This window comes from Arachis ipaensis, chromosome B10 (genome assembly GCF_000816755.2).
Source record: "Arachis ipaensis cultivar K30076 chromosome B10, Araip1.1, whole genome shotgun sequence".
NCBI classification, from domain to species: Eukaryota; Viridiplantae; Streptophyta; class Magnoliopsida; order Fabales; family Fabaceae; genus Arachis; species Arachis ipaensis.
The window spans coordinates 122,796,863-122,805,059 of record NC_029794.2 but is presented as its reverse complement, the minus strand read 5'-3'; the positions used below and the strand labels follow the sequence as shown (position 1 = coordinate 122,805,059).

At 34.1% G+C, this 8,197-nt stretch overlaps 3 long non-coding RNA genes across 3 annotated transcripts; 2 read left to right on the top strand and 1 right to left on the bottom strand.

The window, feature by feature from the left end:
* LOC110268157 lies at positions 2,979 to 3,348 on the bottom strand. The gene is made up of 2 exons (XR_002356249.1): positions 3,237 to 3,348; positions 2,979 to 3,089 (listed from the first exon to the last, which is right to left on the bottom strand). It is a non-coding gene; the product is annotated as an uncharacterized LOC110268157 (long non-coding RNA).
* On the top strand, positions 3,259 to 3,875 carry LOC110268156. Its single transcript, XR_002356248.1, has 2 exons — positions 3,259 to 3,378; positions 3,508 to 3,875. It is a non-coding gene; the product is annotated as an uncharacterized LOC110268156 (long non-coding RNA).
* On the top strand, positions 4,632 to 6,567 carry LOC110268151. The gene is made up of 3 exons (XR_002356239.1): positions 4,632 to 4,894; positions 5,029 to 5,162; positions 6,533 to 6,567. It is a non-coding gene; the product is annotated as an uncharacterized LOC110268151 (long non-coding RNA).

The following is an 8,197-nucleotide window of genomic DNA, read 5'->3' as shown; positions in this document are numbered from 1 at the left end:
TATATTTACCCTTATGGCACATATTAATTAAAATCATAATATATTGCACGATCTAAATTTGTTGGTAATCAATTGTGATTAATTTATGTAATAGGATTAAGATTATTTGATAACGTAATTTTAGTAGAAGGAGGCTTATTCAATGATGTAGTAAACAGTAATTTAGATTTAGGAGGGGTTAATCCTTGAATTTTCAGGTGAAACATAATCCATTCTTTAAATTATTTTTAAAAATTTTGTTGATTATATTAGTCCCAGAAAAATATAATTATAAGTCAAATCAAATTTTTCGTCAGTTAGATGATAACGTATCACGTTAAGTGTCGCGTGGCACGACAGTACAAGAAAAATCACTTTTAGCGGCCATTTATTTTGCTTTTAGCGGCAATAAAAATAGCCGCTAATACATTTTCTGGCAATTAAACATTAGCTGTCTTATGTTTTGTCGCTAAAAGGTTTTAGCGGCAATTATAACATTTGCCGGTAAAGATTTTTTTAATGGCTGCAAAAAGTATGTAATTTTTAGCGGCCATTTTCTTGACAATTTATATGACCACCAAAAATAATTCTAAAATTGCAATATTATTCATTTTTAGCGCCCATTATTATTGCCGCCAAAACCCATTTTACCGGCAATTTATATAGCTACTAAAAATAATTCTAAAATTATAATTTCATTCACTTTTACTGGTCATTACTATTGCCGCTAAAATCTTAAGACTTTTTTTAGTTATATTATACTCTTTTTCTTAGAAGCAACGAACTACCTTTTTTTTAGAATCTCAATTATTTTTGCTAACAATTAATAATATTATGCATAATATAAATATACTGAAATTAATTATTACAAAATAAGATATTTCATTAAACTCAAAATATTGATACACAAATTTCTCTTGAAAAATAATAAATCATATTACAAATCTAAACAACAAAAAATACTACAAGTCTATGAACTCAAAATGAGCTTCTACAGAGTTGCTATGTCCCCTTCTATCTCAACGGTAAGATCCATCATCCTTTCCTGACGCTCATATTTCCCTCCACATTTCAACAATGATTATTATTGTGCATAATATAAATATATTAAAATTAATTAATACAAAATGAGATATTTCATTAAACTCAAAATATTGATACACAAATTTCTCTTGAAAAATAATAAATCATATTACAAATCTAAACAACAAAAAATACTACAAGTCTATGAACTCAAAATGAGCTTCTACAGAGTTGCTATGTCCCCTTCTATCTCAACGGTAAGATCCATCATCCTTTCCTGACGCTCATATTTCCCTCCACATTTCATGCATTTTAACTGCAAAGTATGAGGTGCATGTTTATTCTTCGTATTATTTGAATTAATAGATCTTAAAATGATAGGAATTTATCTATTGCAAAAGCATGGCAACACTGTAGTACAATATTGGCATAACAGTTGCAAAAATAAATGAATAGATAACCTCTTTGAACTAATTATCTTATCGAATATTTCTAGTAAGCAAATCACTTCAAATTACCTGTTCCCACAATTTATAAGGTCATGTCCAGCTTGAATTATAACAATAGTCTCTCCAAGAAGAATCAGAGAAAAAAAACTAAATTTATTGGTAAATTAAAAATAAATGTTTAAGGAGCAATAATAAGGGGAAGCCTAAAAATGATTGTGGAGTGACCTGAATGACAGAATCAAACTGGTTGGTCTATTCAGGAGGAAGTTGTAATAAATAAGGCCAAAAAGAAAAAAAAAATTGGGATGAATCAATCAATCAATTATGAGATAGGTACACATAAACAATAGAAACAAGATTTAAATGGTGGGTTATGTTGTTTTATTTGAAGCTAAAAGCAAAGAAGAAAATAATGAGAGCGAGAGAGCATCAAAGGAGCTCTGCCATTAGTTGGAGATATTAGGCTCACATTTTGTGGGCTCTTTAAAGACCCACTTGTGGCACTTATGCGATGCAACTTTTTCATCAATCTGTTTCCACCCAAACTTTAAGATTAAGATTAAGATTAATTCGTTGACACCCAATTAGAGACAGACACAACATGGAGATTTTCACAAAACAATGACCTACCCAGTACCCATCTTTCTCCATAATTATATAACTGAATGGACATCTTGCTGAAGGCCTTTTTCACTGGATCCTCTCCTCTTCTATCCATGTCTTCTACCAAACTTGCACTCCTTCCTTGGCAGAACCCATCTTTCCACATCAGCATCCTGCATCAAAGATACCAACTTTCTTTTCAACTTTAAATCACACGCCATTTGTATTTTGCAACAATAACATATTCATAGATCAAAGTGTAGTAACAGTGGTAGTACTAAGACATACAGGCTGCTGTTATTGTCTCCAACCATTGCCACTTCTAATAACATATTTCTTCTGCACATACATGTTGCTTTACACTGAATTAAACATTCACTTGCATACTGGGAAACTAAATAACAACAGTTGATATAAAGATCACATAATTTGCAAGCTAAAGTTGAAATAGTTACTTGATCTGTCTGTTTAGTAGTTCTCTTAACAGGAAAGTTGCCTCCTTTTGCAATGGTAGCCCAATGCCCTTCACCAAATCTTTGAACAACATCTCGTAGCAGATTGTCCTTTTTCTCTGACCATGCTATTTTCCTCTTTTTGGAAGCCATGTTGCTACCATCTAATCCCTTGCTTTCAATATTATCTGTCAATGATACAGCTGGCAGTGTCTGTCTCTTAATAGTAATCAGAAAAATAATCTTTGTTCCATGCATCAAACTAGAGGATTGTGAGCCCTTGTTAGAAGTTTTAGATGAATTACAAATTGGAGCATGTATAGTCAGTGGAGCCTCAATTGTTGAACTACTAGGTTTTGATTCACTTAGTGAAGCAATCATTAACGAAGGAATGAACAATTCATAGAAACATGCCAATGAAATGTTAAAGAATAGCACAAATGAGTAGTGACTTGATGATGAGTTGGTGAAAGAGGGAATGAAAGCCAGTTATTATTGTTTGAAGATTAGTTCATTATTATTGATGAATGATTCCTTGATCGATCTTAGCTTATCTCTCAATAACATACACTACTACCTGCATCTATATACAATATCATCAAAAAATGACAAATTTATCATTAGCAAGTTTCATTTCCTTTTTGATAAATTTATCAAAAAATGACAAATCTCAAGCTATGATCAATGCAGAACGAGAAATCATTTACAAAATAAAAATTAAAATAGCTACCCTGAGCAGATCCCATCTCCTTCTTGACCTTGGCTTGCATCTCTTTAATAGCAGCAGTTTCATCTTCTATATCCTTCAAGCGCTTATCCATGTCATCAAAATCCTGCACTCACAATAGCAGTGGCGTAACATCAGAATTAGGGTTGCAAAAAGTGAAATGTAATCAACTAAACAGATTCAATAAATTAGCAGTAGCATCTTCAAATTTGAATACTAAAACACTCAAAATTGCTAACAAATAAAATTGAGAAAGAGAGAGAGAGGAGAAGAGAAATGCAGAGAAGGAAGAGCTTGGAGAACAAGGGCTCAAGCTTGGAATTTTGCAGCGAGCATCCAATCAAGAAGCTCCTCAACCTCCGCATCGAACTTCCTTGCTGCCAAGATGAAAGTGTTGCCAGTTCTGCCGTAGCGACATAAATCTGAGACGAACGAAGAAATGAAGACAGCAATGCGGATCTGAGGCGGAGGATGAAAATAGGAACAACCATGCAGTTTGAATGATGAACGGAAGTCGGCGATGGCAGGGTCTGCGACAGTGGTCGGCGATAAAGGGAATGCTTGAGGTTGTGCTGTTGTGAGTTTCTGATTTAGGGTGGGAGAGTTTTTTAGTATGTTTGGCAATTGATGGAAGAAGACGATGAAAATAAAAATAAAAATAAAATAAAAAATTTAGCGGCAATAATGGTAATTGCCGTTGTTGATGTAAAAAAATTAGAACTAAAATAAAAAGATAGTAATAATTTAGTGGCAATAGGTATCATTGCAATTATAAAATATAATAATAACGACAAATGTATAATTGCCACTAAAACATAACTTAAATAAAATTAATAGTAACTATTGTATTATGGCCACTAAAAATTTGTCGCTAAAACTAACTTTTTTAGTAGTGCGATGACATGACACTACAAGAAAAATACCTATTCAGCCACACTTTTTTAAGCTACATTTGAAAAGCGTAGCCTATTCTATGAATAGGCTACGCTTTTTTCCGTGTTGCCTTTTTATAAGAGAAAAGGATACACAATTGCGGCATCATTTAAAAAGTGTAGCCTTAGGTATTATAGAAATCACTTATAAAGCGTAGCCGTAGGTTGATATCTATAGGTTCACTTTTCGTATCAAAGAGGACGCTTTTAGAGGGTAGCCTATTTGTTAAGTTTTGGGTGCGTTTTAAAAGTGATGCCTAATGTATCTAGAACAAAAAATTTGATACTTAGTGAATTTTTTTCCTCTTAACTTTCCCCGCAAGTACGCACACCCAGCTCACATTTTTTCCCTCTTAACTTAGTGAAATTGTTACCCATTCCCTCCAAAGCTCGTCATCATCACCCTTTCAGAGAAGAAAACCCTCACCATCGCGAAAACCCTCACCAAATCGCGAATGAAACGTAACACTCATCATCACCCTTGTTAGCTTTTCCCTTCTTCTTCGCGCCACTCATCACCCCAAATCAGAGAAAGGGTCCGCCATCACCACACCACTCACGGCGTCACCACTCACCTCCAGGAAGACTCTACACTAACTCATCTTCACCACTCACCACGCCGTCACTCATCTTCACCGCACCGTCGCTTCTCTTCGTTGTGCGCTCACATCAGGAAGACGTTGCGCTCAACTGAAAGCCTCTCTTCATTTGCTCACCATCGTCGAGAAGGTATGCATCCACCTTCATTTGGTTTTCTGAAATTTGAGAATGTAGGGTTCCAATTTTAGGGTTTCAATTTGGGGGTTTGGTACGATAATCTGTGAACTCATGAATTGATTTTGTGATTTTGTGTTGTGGCATAGGAGAACTCATTCTTCTAGGTTCGTTCACCACAAGCCCCAGGTTCGTTCGTCTATTGTCTTTTCTTGCGATTTTGTGTATCAAGCAGCGGAGGAGATAACTCAAATCAAAACATCAAGCAGCAACGAGACTGTTGGTATGCCTCTTTCCCCACTCTTTGTTTGTAACTGGTTCATCTTCACTCACCGCGATGGAGAACTGATATGGTAGTGACGATGAACCGAGACAATGGTGTGTATGAATTTTCTGGTTTTGTGATTTTTTTGAGGGTTTGTTGTTCTGATTTTTGGAGTTCTACAATCTTTTGTAATTTTTGCTTCTTACTATGTTAGAGTTTTCTTTTTTATTTTGCATTTTGCTTTATGATTTTGCATCTTTCTTTGTTAGGGTTTGTTGATTTTGCATTTTGTTTTCGAATTTTGGGCATAAAACAAATGAAATCATCATGTGTTGTCTTGTTTTCTTGAAAAGTTGGGTAGGAGATGTGAGATAGTGTTGTGGTTAGGCTTGGTTAAAATTATATGTTCTATATTTGAACCAGAAAGTTAATGTGTTTTGTTGATGTTAATACTTCCATTCCTTACTAGTACTTTATCTGGAATTAGAGATAGTACTTTAGTTATTTTTTAGGATTTTTTTGCAAAACTTTAGCATGGAATTGAAACAGAGTTTCGGACTAATTTAACATACAATTGATGGGAAAAATTTTGTCTTAGCTTAGCTGTTTCAGCAGCAAATTTCTGTAGTCTTAGCTAAGAAATTTTTAATTGGTGATTGCTATGCATGCTACTTTTATTGTTTCAAATCTAAATTATAATACAGAGTAAAATAGAGTTTTTTGAAAAATTTAATCATGTGAATTTTGTTGGGGGGTCTTCGGCAAGCTTCAATTTATTTGGTTTGTAGATTACATAATTGAATTCTGAATCTAACTTGAATCCATATCTACAATTACCGTTTAATGATCCTCACTGCTGGTTGTAAATGGTGCACAAAGGATGTACATAAAGCTTGCTGCAAAAGCTGTATATGAATTTGCTTTTGGCCATGAAATCCGAGGGTTGTGTTCGATTTTTATCTCACCTCCCCACCACCCAAAAATTAACTGAGTGCAAAATCATTTTCCTTTAAAGAGCCTTCATGAGAACAGATTATTAGAAAATTGTGCATTGCTCTTATGACTCTTATTTTTCTTTACTCTGATCTGATCATGATGGCTGGATGCATTGTTTTGTTCCTTTTTTGGAACTGCTCATTTGCATAGTTATTAGTTCTTTTTTTGCCATGGCCTTATGCTTATACACTCAATATTTCATAATATTAGCTTGTTTATCTAATATCCTTATACCACATTTGTGAATTAGTGGTTTATGTTGTGTGGATGCTTAAATAAGCAATAGTTTTAAACTTGGACTACTATTGAGTAATGCAGATGCATCAGCTATAGTTAAAAGTTTGGTGGATTAAGTTTAGAATTTTAATATGCTTAAAATTTTATGGTTGTAGATCGTGGGAAGATCAGGTCGGAATTTAGATTAGATACTAAATGAAATTTGATTTGCAGCAATGTCCTTCCATCTTGATTTCATGAAGTTGAATGAATCCATTTTCTAAATTTATAGCTCTGTGCCTTTCTTCTACTCATAAGCACTAAAATAATTTTTTTTTTTTGTATTCTTTTAGGAACAAGTAAAGCTGCAAAATTCTTGAGAGCCAATTGAATTTCTCTTTTCAAAGTACCAGAAGAAATAACAGAGCTACTTGGGAAATCTGACTTGTATTTCTTTAGCCCCGAGCATCCTCCATTGACCGAACCAGCTCAGAAAGCCCTTGACTGGGCCGGATGAGAAATTGAAGTCAGGTATTATGGTTTCTGCATTTCAGTTTCATGCCAAAATTTGTTCAATAAATGAGTTAGACTCATTGTCTGTTCAGATTTTTCATTTCGTGTTGTACTACTTTGCAAGTTACTGATGCACGAAATTAAAATGAAATGGAAAGAAACTTTGAGTTGTCATGTGCCCCATCTGAAAATGATTTTAATCTGTGTATGACTGTGATAATATTACATGTCAGAAACATATAGGATTTTAATATCTTTATGTACTTCTTTGAAACTTACTTGGTGGAAAAGCCAGATTGCAATATTAACCGCTTGACATTGCTGCTCTTTTACTCAGCCTTATGTACAAGAATCTAATAACAACTTTGAATAGACCAGTGTTAAAGAAATCTGCTCTGAAATATATGGTGATCATAGGAAAAGAAAATTTTTTCTGCTGTTTTTTCACTCTCATACTAACTACTTTTTTTTGAATTTGATCTTTCCAGGATTTTGGGAACTCCAACTGAGAAGCAATGGCCAGGAGTTACTTTGCTTCGTGATTGGCATACCTACCCAAAGTGGGAACCTCAGAACTTGGCGAGGACTGTGCCAACTTTGGGACCTGATGGAGTAGACCTTCTCACGGTTTGTGTTCCTCTATAAAAGCATTATTCTAATGAGTTCCTAAGAATAGGATCCTCTAAAGTGAGGACAGATAACTGTAAAGCAACAATGTTAGGGCCTAAACACAATGAAGTTATTGATGCAAGGGTGCAAGATGATTAGTTTCTCACTTTCTCACTTTACATTCTAATAGCGGTAGAAACTCGCAGTTCTAATATTAGTTTAAAGGTTGAACTGGTCTGGACTGTACTTGAATAGCATTTGTTAAACAGTACTCTACATAGTAATATATCTAAAGTTTTATAAGTTATTTGAAGTAGCTCACAAGGTGTTGCTTGGGAAGTATTATCTATTGTAGCATTTGAAATAACTAAAATTCATGTTACCTTTAATTTGGCTATAATAATACGTTTACTTATCTTCTGTACAAACTTAGGACTGACTATACTAGATATTTTGTCGTGCAAAAAATGCTCAAGTATAATCCTGCTGAGAGAATCTCTGCCAAGGCAGCACTTGATCATCCTTACTTTGACAGTCTTGACAAGTCTCAGTTTTAACAGCAGATACTGTCCAATGCTTTTGTGCAGATGTTGTATGTCAATGATAGTGATATATGGAAGTAAATGAAAGTTCACTCCTAGCGTGGAATTTAAGCATATGTGAGATTGATGTTGTTTGGTGTTAAGTAATAGTTTGTCATCATCATCTTGGTGATATGA